General features: G+C 42.7%; 1 protein-coding gene across 2 annotated transcripts in view; it reads left to right on the top strand.

Annotated features, from left to right (window-relative positions):
* Nucleotides 1-14,439, top strand: part of ARHGEF7 (Rho guanine nucleotide exchange factor 7) — a 138,108-nt gene that overhangs the window by 38,624 nt on the left and 85,045 nt on the right. The gene's annotated exons all lie outside the window — the stretch shown is intronic.

The following is a 14,439-nucleotide window of genomic DNA, read 5'->3' as shown; positions in this document are numbered from 1 at the left end:
TCTGGTGTCTTAACTCTTCCAGTGCTTTCATGAAGGGGACTTAGCTAGAGCTGAGCATCAGGCCAGATAGCTAACGTTTCTGCAAAGCCAGGATTGTAGTATTCAGTGAAACCTCTACCTCCTTCACTAGCTACCAGTTTAATAACAGGGCTTCACCCATGATTCTAATTTTCCTGTAAAAAGCCCTTGATGTGGGACTCAGATACTTCAGGTCTGCCTGCTGGACCTCCTTGGGTAACCATGCAAATCTTTTAAATGCAGCTGGTCAGGCTCACTTAAGAGTTGTATAACTCGAATCTCACTAGTTATTCAGCAAGTACTGGTGTTACTTAACACATGCAATAAAATAGTGAGGCTGTTTTGCCACCATGAGAATACGACCTCTGGGCTAGAGGCATAGGACTTAGAGGACACCAAGGGCATGTCATCAGGTTGCATTTGAAAACTTCCTTTTATTCAAGTAAGAGGTGTACATAGCATATTCCAAGCCTTAGAAGCACACAGTTCCTACCTCTCTTCTACTCCAGAAGCAAACTTTAACACGTGGCTCTTTCTCTTGGTCTTTACTTTGGTATTTATTCCACTAATTGAGCCTGCTAATTGACCCTGCTGTGTGTCTTCTCATGTAGTGTTGCCACCTGTGGGATAGCCCATGTGGCCTCCAGCCCAGTGTCCTGCCAGCCTGTCTGTCCCTGATCTCCATCATTCAGAGGGTCGGGCTCAGGAGCCTGGCCATAATAGTGGGTGGGACTTCTCATGACTTGAACCCTTTCCACTTCTTCTGGCCCTTCCACGTGCTCTTGGACTTTCTATTCCAGGCATGTCAGACTATTTGAGATGTCCGAATGGTATTTATTGTTTCATTTTACAAATAGTGGCATGGGTTCTATGCCAGGTGCTGTTCTGGTGGCTTCACCTGTATTATCTTGTAATGACTTTCACATTAGAAAAGAAACTGAGCTAGAGATGTTTAGGAACAGAGCCATGGTTACTCAGCTACTGAGTGGTGTGGCCAGGTTCAAACAGGGAGTCGGGCTGTGCCTGCATCTCCCGCGGAGACTGTTGCTGATGCCCGTTCTGTCTCTGTGCCAGGACCCCCTTGAGGTGGCCATCTGCATGGTTTTCTGCTTTGAAGCTGGCCAACCTCAACTCTGCTGTCACTCCCAAGGTCTTTCAGACTGTTTTTGCTGTTTGCCTCTGCCTGTGGCACCTTCACCACAGCGCCATTACTTGTACTTGTGTCTCCCTGGTTTGCTTCTTGAGGGCAGATTGTGCATCTTTGTTTAATATTTGAGTTTAGTGTCTGTCAATTAACAGGCACTAAATAGATATTTGTTGAATTGGTAAAAACCCTATGGGGTGCCCCATCTAGACCATTGGTAAAGGGGCTCAGCATGTCTGTAGAGTCCCATCTGTTCTCTCACAATTTAGCCTTTTCTCCCCACCTCCCACCCCATTCACATTTTTTACTCTTCTTTCTCATCTCTCAAATTTTGTTTTATTCTTTCCCGGCCTTGCTTTATGAACTACATCTAGCTAAAATATAACGGAAAAAGTCACCCTTTTTTCTCATTTTATGAAGTAGGTGTCTGCTGAGCTAATAAACAAAGGGAGGCTAGTTGTGCTGGTAGCCTGACTGTAGCTGAGGAGTTGTTATGGGCCCTGGCCCTTCTTGGCGATGGCTTACCTTTGGCAGAGCACAGCGGGAGGCAGTGTGGGGCCTGGTAGTTCTTAGCATCCTAGAGTTTTAGAATCAGGAAAGACCTTGAGCCTGGTTAGAAAACTGGTACAAGAGAAATTGAGGATGTCCCATAGAGAGCACAGCGGAATAGAAGCTCTCTGTGCAGCCTCTTTCCCTCAGGCCTCCACTGGGGGTGATGTGCCACAGAATGCCCAGAGCTTCCTTAGACTCCTTCTACAGGGACAGGACATTTCTGTGGTCCCCACTGTGGGAGACTTAGGAGAATCTGAGGAAGGGGCAGCATGTGTGCATTGAAGAAATCCCTGTGTGACTATTACCAATCTTTTGTCTACTCTGGAAGGGGCCCGGGATCTTTCTGTTAGAAACTGGTCATAGCTCAGATAGAGGCACCTGATCTAGGTGAAATATGTCAGGTGTTGGATATGATGCATTCTGCATATGTGTGGAGTTAAGGAGGGCCATGCTCACTGAGGAAGTGGGAGGGCCTGTCCTGTGCCAGACTACAGCTAGCTAGTGGTGTGCTTGCAGCTGTCACTTTGGACATGCTGCTGCTCTGTGCTGGCTTGTCTGGGCTGGCTCAGCTGACCATGCAGGGGAGTCTGGGTGTTGATGGGAAAGTCTCTTGCTAGCCTTAGAGTGTGGGAAAGAATTGTGTGTTTGACTAACACACACATTATTTTGAATATTACTAGATCACACGTGCATTTTTCATTTTGCAATTGGACAAGGATGTCCATTGTTGGTCATTTTGTGGGGAAAATTCTCTATCAAGGGTCCATGCTCTTATTTTCCAATAAGGCCTTGTGAAAAATGAAATAATGTCAGTCATGACTGATGAGTGAGAACAGTATGAATTTGGAACTCATGCACGTGTGTGGTCATGACTGCCTATTTCTCTGTCCATAGAAAATTCTAGTTACTTGGTATTTTGCCTTTTGACCTCATTCCCTTCTTACTTCTTATTTCTCACTTAAAATAAAATACACAAAAAACAGGCTTCTTTGAATATCTTTCAGTCATCACTTTTTTTATTTTCACTTAAAAACAAATCAAGAAAATCCCAATTGGTCTTGTAGGAAGGAGAAATTCTCACCCCTCTTTTTCCTGACAGGTATTTGTCCTGAAGCAGTTTGTATCCTTAAAGAATTCCTTTAAGTCCTAGGAACCAGTAAGGACAGGTTCCTGTGAATAACTACAAAACACAATCCAAGGCCTTTCAGATCATATTTAGATGTGAGGTCTGCATTTAGAATGTTTAAAAAAATACAACTGCAACCTCTTGGGTTGCAGTGTGGAGCTTCTAATATACTGATTCCAGGGTCCCTTTGGAGAGTTTCTGAATTAATTATTTTGGTGTTTAAGCTGATCAGCTGGGTCTTTAAAATTAGGGTGTGGTGTGGTAAGGAGAAATCTGGCTGGGAGAGGGAACCACATGATTTTCCCATGTTTGAAGAGCCAAGAACCCAGCTTAGCAAGGCAGAGAGGAAAGTATACTTTTCTCCAGCCTTCTCATTGCAAAACTAGGCCAGCCATCTGTGGTGGCAATTTGAGGGAAATCTGGGTAGCAACAGTTAAGATCTTGAAGTGATGTTGGGCCTATCAGAATTGTTCATTTAAATCTTTGTTTCAGGAAAGGCCTATGGATGATGAATGAAATGCTTTTGTTTTCTACTTAAAAGAGGGGCAAAGGGTGGTGAGGGGCTGCTAGAGAGAACCTCATAATATGCCCCTTTTCTTATTTTGAAAAATTTATAATTAACAGAAAGGTTGGGAATACTAATGTAAACACTCTGTGCCTTCACTTAGATTGCCGTTATAGACACTTTTGCCCTTTTGTTTTCTGACATACAGTATTTGTATTTTGTTAATCATTTAAGCCACATGGTAGACCTGATGCTTGCCTTTGAATACTCAGCATGTATGTTTTTAAAATGAGAGCATTCTCTTCCATAACCAAGGTACTGTTGATACATCCAAGACTGTTTCCATTGTTTTAGTAATACTATGTCAGATATAGTCCATATTCACACTTGCCCAGTGGTCTCCAAGGGACTGTTTGTGTTTTTTTTTAAATGTAGGCTCCAAACAAGGGGTCATGCATTGCATTTGGTTTGCCATATCTTGTTAGTTTCTTTCATTTCCAGGAGAGTGCCTCCACCTTTATCATGTATGACTGATGGGTTTGAATAATACAGAGTTGTTATGTAGAGTGTCCCACAGTCTGTTCAGGATCTGATTTAGGTTAAACATTTTATTTTTTTATATTTTATTATGTACATATGTATGTATTTATGTATATGTTTTTATTGATTTCAGAGAGAGAGCCAGGGAGAGAGAAACATCGACGAGAGAGAAACATTGATTGACTGACTCCTGCACACCCCCTGCTACTAATTGAGCCTGCAACCCAGGCGTGTGCCTTGACTGGGAATTGAACCGGCGACCTTCTGGTGCATGGGGTGATGCTCAACCAACTGAGCCACACTGGCCGGGCTAGGTTAAACATTTTAGGCAAGAATTCTACACAAGTGATGTTCTGTACTCCCATGGATCATATCAGAACGAACTTACTGTCAATGCACTCCATACTGTCAATGCTAAGTTCTATCACTTATCTAAGGTGACATTCACCAGATCTCTGTTGTAAAGATGCCCTTTTCCCCTTGTACTTAGTATGTAATCTGTGGGTGGTCCCCCCAAAAAAACTTTTCACCTGATGCTCTTAGCATCCCTTGATCATCCTTCCTGAATTTAGTTACTCATGGTGTTAGCCAGACGGTATGAGGCTGCCTTTGGGACCTCAGGCTTTGTTCAGGAAAAGACATTTGAAGGTGGTGTTGGGCATCAAAGCTAGAAAGTTGTATGCATTTTGGCATGTGGAAGAGAAGATGTTACTTCTGCTTTCAAGAATCTGAAGATTACATTTTGTAAATTTAGTCATCTACTTTCGAGCTCTGTATGTATTGCCTTTGTATAAGCTATCCATTATCAAGCAATCAGTCAATCTCTAACTCATACTGAAGACATGAGCTCAGTTTTATCCAGGTGGACTTCAGACGTGAATAATAAAAAAATTAATTGAAGAGGAAGGAACCAACAGAACATTTCCATTGCACTAATGAGAAGAACTGATAAAAATGCAATAACTTTAAAAACTTTATCCCAGCAGCTGGATAGTAATAGTGACTGCTTGCTGAGTGGCTCCTAAGTACTAGAGCAACCACAGGGCAAGGCTGTAAAGTAGATTCAGTTAGCCTTGGTGCACTGAGGAGAAACAGATCTAGAGAGGTAAATATGCCTGATACATGACATTTACTAAGTGGCAGAGTTGGTATTTGAGTCAAGTTTATGGAGATTTCAGAACTTCCAAATTTAGAATTGAAGATCAGCTGAAACGAGATGGTGGCATTTCAGTTGGTGAAAGCTCTGTGAAAGGGAAGAGGACTGAGGGAAGATTATGGACCCTTGGACATTTGATCTCTTTAGAAAACTAGGCAAGTATAGTGCCCATAAGTTCATGATTTTGAATTCTTAATGTGTTAATTAATCTGCACGATGCAACTGAGATGGTCTTTACTTAAGATTTAGGATGATTAATTGTAAACTGTTTGTTTTCTACATATCCTCTATCATTTTGGGTGTGATGGATAACTAGTTAAAGCCATTCAGTATAGTAACCCGGAGAATAAAGAAATCAGAGCTAATGGATCATTAGCAACTTTATTAAAAGCTTGAGTAACTTCTACGCTTGTTGCATTTGCTAATTGTTTATCTCTTAGTGGTGAATGTATTAAAAATTCAGATTGCACAACAACTTTGGATTTTGTGTGCGTGTACTGATTATAATGTAAAAGGCATTTTTTTATTTGGATCATGGTCAGGAGTTTGAAGAACATCAATCTAATGGAGATGCTTGAAGAATCAAGACAAGGCAGTTTAGGTTTTGGAAGTTTGTATAGTAAGTTTCATATCCCAACTTCAATTTTGAGATCTCTTTGCCAAGACAAAACCTAGAAACTTACCTTCTTCCTGGTTTTCAGCAACTTGTTGGAATCTTCATTTAGAACTGGCCCATGGAAGAGGAGAAGGTAATTTCATATGAGGCTGGGAGTGTTCTTAGGAAGATTGCTACATTGTTCACATAGGATGAGAACATGAGATTTTTTTTTTTGACCAGAGCATTTATTGGATAGAATGTGTCTTGAAAAATGTGATAACGAAGATCAAGCTTATATTTCACTAGAGGCCCGATGCATGAAGATTCGTGCAAGAAAAGGCCTTCCTTTCCCAGGCTGCTGGCACCGGCTTCCCTTAGGCACCCGGGACACGGGCCTTCGCCCTGGCCGCCGCCTTCCACCTTCGCTCTGGCTGGAGCTGCCTTCCGCCTCTCGCCTTGTCATGTCAGTTTGCATATTCCTTCCTTATTGGCTGTAGGTGCCACCATCTTTGTCTCGGAGTTACGGACAATTTGCATATTCCATTTTTATTAGATAGGATTGCTAGTGGAGAACAGGGAAGTGTTTCTTCTGGTGGTGCTAGTCTGCATACAATTTATGAGGCCAGTCCTTGCGCCTGTGTCTTGCCTTAAGGGAACACACAGATGAACAAGATGTCTTTGCTGGAAGCATCGGTGAGTCTATGTAGCAAATAAAATGAATACACGTAACTGGGAAACAGGCAGCTCCTGTAAGGCCTGTAAGAGGGACAGTGAGTGACACGGGGTTGCGATTTAGAAAGAAAGAGACCTTTCAGATGGCCAGCTTGCAGTAATGGGTAGACAAGACATCTGGGTGGGGGACAAAGCCTGCTACTGCTTTTTGGTTGGCCTTCAAACTTCTCAAGTTGATTTGTTGAGTTGAACCAACAAAACGTCCTGAATTTGATGAACTGCCCTAAATTGGAATTACTGGTAAAGGGAAATCTGAATTGTGGCATTCTGGGACCTAACTGCTTGGGGTATGCGATAACTTCATACTTTGGGGGGAAATTTTAGTGTCCTTGGAGATTATAATAGGCATGGAAGGGGAATGCTCAGCCTAGACAGGTGTCAGACATTTTAGAAAGCATTTTTTTTTTTTAAAGTTAATAAAGATTGGGCCCAGCACAAGGGACTCAACTATAGCCCTTCAAGGTAGAACTAAGACCAACAAATGGTAAAGAGGTCTGGGGATGCCAGCAGTCTCATTGTGTCAATGTGCTCATGCTAGTAAGCTTTATTAAGTGGTATTTATTTTAAAATAAGTACCCAATGTATATATATTGGGAACTAAAAATTACATAGAGACTTGCAGGCAAAGAGATAGCATTTTATGGTATTTAGAAGTATTGGGTCCTAATTTTTTAAAAAACAAAAATGTTCTGAATGAATGAAAATATTTGTTCTTAAGCTTATGTTTTTCTTTCTCTGAAAGTGTCTGAGCATCTCGATGTTTTGACGGCATCTACACTTAAGTCTTAATGTCAAGCACCATCTACTTACTGTTCTGTTTTTCTGATCACTCAAACTTCCTTTGAACTTTTCATGTCGCATGATGAAAGTTGTATTTGCATAGCGTTGAATAGTTTGTAAAGTACTTGTACTTTCTCATGTTATCACTGTAATAGCTAATCATTACAAAGCCCTTTAAATTTTTACCTGTAAAATCCCATTCTAATCCACTTCCTCTGTGGCCACTGTGACTTCCTTCATTTAGATCCCCATGAAAGGGAGGATTTAGTATACCTGCCCTGCCTCCCACCTTCCTCACAAACTCCTGTATATCCCAATTTTTTAATTGCACTGTTTGGTGATTCTTAATTTTTCAGTAATTACTTTGATAAATTTAAATACTATACCAGAAACCTGTCTTTCTTAATTTATCACCTTCAACTTGACTCCATAATGAAAGATGAGGAACTCCATAGGGCATGGTGGGCAGCATGGAGGGAGGGGCATGTTTCCCCTGGTGTTACTGTCTAGCAGCTTCTCATCTGTTGGGCTGTCTTTTTCCTGATGCTCTGGCCAGAGAGGGCAGGCTTTTTTCCAGGCTGTTTTTGTTTGCACTCTTGTGTCTTGACTGCAGTTTTCTCTAGCACTTAGTCTGAGGCATTTGAAGTATAAAGAAAATTCCGAGAACCCCTGCCATGTTGTTTCTCAGGACCCAAAGCCCTTAGCCAGTCTGCCTCTCCTCTCCACATCTGTTTGTAAAATAAGATTGGCATGAAGTCTCCAGCACAGCACCCAGGGGCCTTGTTCTCCGCGGCTGCTGCACCCGTCCTCTTCTCTGCTGCCTAGGCTTCAGCTCCGTGGTGATTTCTGTTTGTGACTAAGACTTTTCAATGCTTTCATTGCTCAGCTGCCTTGCCTCTCTTCTTAGGACTTTGTCCTTCCCCTTCCCCAGCCCTTCTTGACCAATGTACCTAAAATACTTGGTTGGTGTTTCTGTCCCTGTTCTCCTGGTTTGGGTATGGGTACAGTAGAATCCACAAAACAATATGATTTAGTTCTCATTTTAAACTGAAAAATTGTTTGGGGATATGTTGGGTGCAAGTAGAATTCATCATCAAACTTTAATTTTATCCCTGAGTGTGGGAGTAGGCGGAACTAAGTACAAAACCTACAGAAGCCACGAAGGCGAAAATTCACCCTGGCTCTGTTTTTCACATATCCCAACAGTAGGGACCATTTGCATTAAACTTAAATAGCACAACTTACTTAAGATTCGTTTTTACTCATCATGTTCTAAATTCACAAATTCCATTTGACAATGTGATAGGACAAAATTATATTTTTATACTTCAGGAACCACACTCTAGAGCTGTGCCAAAAGTAGCAATTTCTTATGTCAAAAATAGCTTCCTCATAAACTCATTGGAAGAGTTGACCTGACTTGTTGCATTTGGAACATTCAAGCTGCATGATTGAGAAATGCTGACTTAGCCTTACGTTGTAGGGGTCTTTCCATTAGTACAGAGATGTTGGAAAGAAGATGTTTTCTCTCCACATTCCTTGGTATTTTCTTTATGGGTGTTATCAGCCAGTGACATCGTTTAGGTGGGAGTCATCTATTTTTGCTTTGATAACCTTATGGCTAGGATCAGAGTCTGTTTTGGTTGGTGATGTCTGTGTATCTGTGAACAGAAACTCTCTGCACTGTAAGTCACACGTGTGCATATTTGCCAGGAGGCTGTGCACATTATTGACTTGCACAGTCTCCTTGATGCTCTGCTATAGTGGCTGTGCAGTTGGAGTGGGCAGGTACAGCCAGGTGCTGCTGAGGTGGTAGACTTGTTGGCTGTCTGGGGCTGCTGGCAGTGGTGGTACCTTAAAAGGAAGAACATTCCTAAAGCTGCAGCCCACACAGAAAAGCAGAGGAAAGAGAGGGCCTTAAGCTTTCTATGTCTAATGACTCTTGGCCATTCTTGTTAGTTATGTGAACTGATAGTGTTTTGTTTGTTTAAGCCATTTGAGTTGCGTTTCACTTACTTGCAGTTGAAAGATTCCTGGCTAACAGTGTCTTCATTATATGATGCATAACACAATCTATTTACTGATGTAAAGTTTGCTTTTCTATTTTAATATGTGGAAGATACTCCTGAGATCTAATACCCTCGGTGAATTTGGAAGCCAAGGTGAGGTAAACTCAATGATAATGAGGAACCTTTCAGATCTTGTTTAGATTCAGGCATCTTCTGGTTATCTTGGAAAACCCTGTTCCACTTCTTTGTTGGGTGTGTCAGCACTTGGCAGAATGAATTTGATATCTGATTTATCCAATTAGAAGGCGTGGTAACTCAATTTAAAGAGGAAAGCGTGGCACATGAAGGTAGTTCTCCCATAGTGGGTGGGCACGCTGGTGGTTTTCAAGCACAGTCCTTACATTTTTTGAATCTTTTCCCTCCTAAAGGCAGGACTGTGGCCCGCTTCCCTGGACTGCACGGATGACTCCTTTTTTTTTTTTTTTACAAACAATATGGTGTGCTGGTCATTTAAAAGAAAAGAACAGAGAGGTTGGCAGAAACACTCAAAGGCTTCTAAAACTTTTGCATGGGGTTACATGCATCATCTTGCTCAGAACTGGTGCATGTCATGTTACGGGAAGGCATGGCTATTGGTGGGGATGCACAGCTCTCTTCCAGGGAGGTGTGTGCATGAAAGAAAGCAGTGACAGTGAGCTGCAGTGCCTTGAATTAGAGACAAAGGAAGCTGAAAATAGAGTGATGAATATAAAACTTCAAGATGGGATCAGCATTGGCTCTTAATACCTGTGCCTTTAAAACCTATTTTTCCAAATATTCTGTTGGTTACAAGGCTTTCCTGAAAACCATGGTATCTCTTTCTGCTAAATCTTCTACCTAGCTAGAGGTTTATGCATGTGGGAGTTCTCACAAGTGCACATAGGAGGTCACCCTGCCCGTTGGTTGATGTGTGTGACACAGCCCCATCTTATGTATAGATGAGCTCTTCTTATTTCAGGTGTTACTTTAGGAACCAAACAATATTAATTGTGACTATATAAATAAGGAATATGTCAAAATATTTTTAGAGGACTAGCAAAAGTTAAGGCTGGACCAGATTTCTAAGTCTTTGATGGTCAGTTTTAGCTCTTTCATTGGTGTGTCACTGACAGTGTTTTATGGGTGATGAGTGGTCAGGGTGGTGGGTGCTCTCAGGAGCTGGTTGCTCTGGGCCTCTGCTGGACAGATTGGAGAGGAGCACTGGGCAGGGTTGAGAGCCTCTCAGGCCAGATGGTGTCCTTCTGATGCAGATGGTACAACTTCTCTCTCTGCCTTTTGTCTATAGCTGAGTGTCTGCACATCTGCTAAGACCAGACACGGTTGTCAACTTCTTTTGGAAGCCCTTTCTGAAGCTTGATGGCAGGTGCTTTCTTTCTTCCTCGAGGCCAGGGCTGAACCTTCCTATAGTAGCATCCAGCACAGTGCAGTAAGCTGGGCCCTTCAGCATCCCCCAATCTCTGCTGAGGCAGGTGTCAGCTTGGGTGGGCATGTGTCCTGCCTGCTAGGTGGGAAGGGGGTCCTTCCAGGCCTTCAGAAGTGTCCTGTCTGGGAGAGTGCTGACTAACATGTGCGGGGTGGCTTAATCATCTCGCCAGGCCTACCAGTAGTTTCTGTTGTCCCTCCCAGTCACCTGGAGCCTGGAGCCTCTTGTCTGGAACCTAGTCATAGGGGATGCACCTCCAGGACAGAGGAATGAATGCCTTACCTATTGTGGAGTTGTGACTCATTTTTCCCATTTTTTTTTTTCCTGTTTCAGCCTTTACAAAAGCAGAAGGCCAGCTCCTGAATTTCCCACCCTTACATTTTCCCTTATGCCAGGTTTCTTGAGCCTGGTTCTCTCTTGCTTGAAGTTGGTGATCATTCTTTAAAAAGGACACTGTGTCAGAGGTGTCTTAGAAAGGTCAGCCAGTTGAGTGTCTCTCCCTTCCCAGGTAAGGAAAATGGTGCCTAGGAAGTGCACTGACCTGTGCACTGACCCACAGGGTAGTGCTCAGAGGTGGGTTGGCCTTTGGAAGGCTTGTTCTTACTTGACATCACTCCTGCCCTTCTGGGTTTGGATTGGGAAATCATGGGCTTCTGGAGGCCATAGCGTCTGGTTTGTCTGCGGTGGCCCTGTTTATGCTTGTTATCTTAGACTATTTTCTGATAGAGCTCTCATTCTCTCAAAGTGACGCATTGTGGCTGGTGAGTCCAGTGTGCCCTGCAGCAAGTACCATGTCCAGTTGGCTTATTTTCCTTCTAGTCTCAGCTTGTCTTCTCTGTACTGCTCCTGTGTTCAGAGCCCTCTTGCATCAGTTGGTCCTTTAAATTTTCTTACAAGTTTGTCTTCAATTGTAACTTGTGCAAGACGAAAGCCAGGACTAGCCTGTGTTGGAAAAACCAGCCTGGAGTTTTCGTTATTAGGCTTGGTATCGGGGTTAGTGGTGTGCTCTTTTTTTTAAATTTATGTAGATAATTGTAACCATCTATCTGGGTTATATGATTCTGAGTTTTCCTCCAGTAGAGGAATAGGATGTATGTGCTTGTGAGAGAAACTGGATGAAAAAGAGTTTTTTGTATTTTCCTGTCCTGAAGACATTTTTTGGCCACTAAGTGAATTTTGTAGGCAGGGACTGTTAGTGACTCCCTGTCTGAACCGGGAATTGAGACAAGCCTCTGAAGAAAAAAATAAATAGCATTTATGCTGATACTTTAAGGAAGAGTATAGCAATGCCCTGCTTTAATTGACACAAGGAGAATAAGTTCTTGGCTAGAAACTTTTTGGTATTTGGTACTTTTCCCTGATAAAGGAAGTTGTTAATTTTGGGGTGATTCTGCCATGTCTATACTTGCATGTTTCTTTTAATGCACTCGGATGTTGAGTGTGACTCGACACGGTTAGCATTAGAATAAAGGAATCGAGAAAAAAGCTAGCGAGTGCAAAGGGTTAAAGTATCTGCCATAATTGTTCTTGTAGATTACACTTTCATCAACTTGGATTTTAGAACTTTTCCCTTTAAAATAGTTCATTTCCTGCTTTTTTTTTTGTTGGTAGAAAAAGGTACAACCTTCTCCTGACACCCCCACTGATAGTGCTGCTTGTATTTTGTGATTGTGCATTGTTCACATTGTATTTTAAAATGGGCTCTTATAAAAATGGGCTCTGGTGCGGTCGGCCATGATTCCCACTCTGAGAGCTAATAGTGGGAGAAGGCATTGGATAATTCAGTGTCCAGCAGACAGTGAGGGGAGTGATAGTTCTACAGAAGCGTTCCCAAATGGGGGCAGCTGCTTTGGTGATGGGCAGCAGGCATCATCACATCCACAGTGTTGAGCAGACCTGGAGTACATGCTGGTAGGGTGTCCTTCCTCCTTCATGTTGGTGTTTGTATTTCCCCTCATGAGCCTTGGGGCAGCGAAAGAGTCCCACCTTGTTGAGACTGAAAGGTGAGTGTGTGTGTGTGTGTGTGGGGGGGGAGTATGTGTCAGAAGCAGCAGCTTGGGTAGGAATTCTGGATGGGAACCTTAGCAGGTTGATATGGAGTAAGGCAGTCTCCTGTTGGAGTATGAGCTGGACTCTTGCTGATATTGATGTACATTAGTGGAAGTTGGCACCAGTGAATGCATGTGCTGTGCTATATGGTGTAGTATATGTGCTGTAGAAGCAATGTGTGCAGTGTTTGGTGTGTTGCAAAAGCAGTGTGCATGTGTTGCCTGTGTAGTGTGTAGGGCAGTGATGGGCAACCTTTTGAGCTTGGTGTGTCAAACTTCGCCAAAAAACTGAGCATAACTCGGGTAGTGTGTCACTTTGAGGAAAAAACATTATTTCGCAAATGTTTCATCCTCAGGAGCAGCAAATGTTTCATCCTCGGCATGCGGCCGCCTCAGTGGCCGCGTGTCATCAGAAATGGCTACGCGTGTCAGTGCTGACACGCGTGTCATAGGTTCGCCATCACTGGTGTATGGTGTGCTGCAGAAGCAATGTGTGCATGTGTATAGTGTGCGCAGCACATGCTTTGGTGTATACTGCAGAAGCAGTGTGCATGTGTATAGTGTGCAACACATGCTTTGGTGTGTGCTGCAGAAGCAGTGCATGTGCTGCAGAAGCAGTGTGTACATTCTGTGGTGTGTGTGTGCTACAAAAGCAGTGTTCATGTTTGGTGTGTGCAGTGTGCAGTGTGTGGTTTGTATGCTGCAGTGTGTGTGTGTGTGGCGTGTGCAGCATGTGGTGTGGAGACTTGTGGTCCTTTTTCTGGATGGTCTTTAAGATGTTCGTGAGCACCTACAGCAATCGAGGAAGCTTTTTTTTTTTCTTCTTGGTAGTTGTTTGTATTTTAGAAAATAAGAGTTTTCCTTGGTAGGACGTAATTTTTGATGGGTTTTTACCAGAGACCTTGAGGCTTGGTGTGCACGATTAACCCTATTTTTAAAATCATTATCCTTTTTGAACATGCGAAGCATTTGCACATTGCTGCTACCTATCATCATTATTGTAATCTCAGTATCTTCTTTGTTCCTCCTTCCCATTTTAAGGATGAGCAACCTGAGGCCCAGGGGGCTTCAGTAAGTTGTGTAAGGCAATAACCAGCAGGGGGCAGCCTTCAAGTTCAGAAAGTTTATCTGTCCTCACAGAACAGTGTTGCCTCCTTCTCACTACATGCCTTGTCATATTAGTTCAGCCCTGTCTCTCTTTCCCCATGAGAGACTAGAGAGAATTCTTAAAATGTATTTTTATTCTTAAAAGTATTTTAATATTCTGGGCTTCTTCTATCCTCATTTCTATATGGTTTGTATTTACTGTATTTCATTATGTAGTATTGTCTCTAGGCCACTCAGATTGAAGGAATTTCAGATTAGACAGCTCCGGTTGGGCCTCAGCCCTCTCCTGGAGGGTTAAGGACTCCCTTGCCCCCATACCTGTTCTCATTCTGGAATCTGCATCTAATAAAAGTAAAATATTAAAAATAAACTCTAATGTATTTAATAGTATGAGTTTTTTGGTTGGAATATTGATCGGATTATTTTTGTTGTTGAGAATATTGGATCATTCACTTAAATGTGAAAGTGAGGGTGAGTTTTTGGTTAATTTCCTTTTCCAACTGGGTAGATTCTAAGATCTGTGGGGTATTGTTTGTTCCCTCCTAACTGTGCTTATAAGGGACAGGGGTGAGGCGTGGGTCTGCCTAGAGAGAGGATTTAGGACACTTTCCTCATCTCTCCAGGGAGGTGCTTCTCACCCTTGGTTGCTCAAAACCACCTGG

This window comes from Cnephaeus nilssonii (genome assembly GCF_951640355.1).
Source record: "Cnephaeus nilssonii genome assembly, chromosome: 8".
Lineage (NCBI taxonomy): Eukaryota > Metazoa > Chordata > Mammalia > Chiroptera > Vespertilionidae > Cnephaeus > Cnephaeus nilssonii.
The sequence above is the reverse complement of the archived record's forward strand: the minus strand, read 5'-3'. Positions and strand labels throughout refer to the sequence as shown.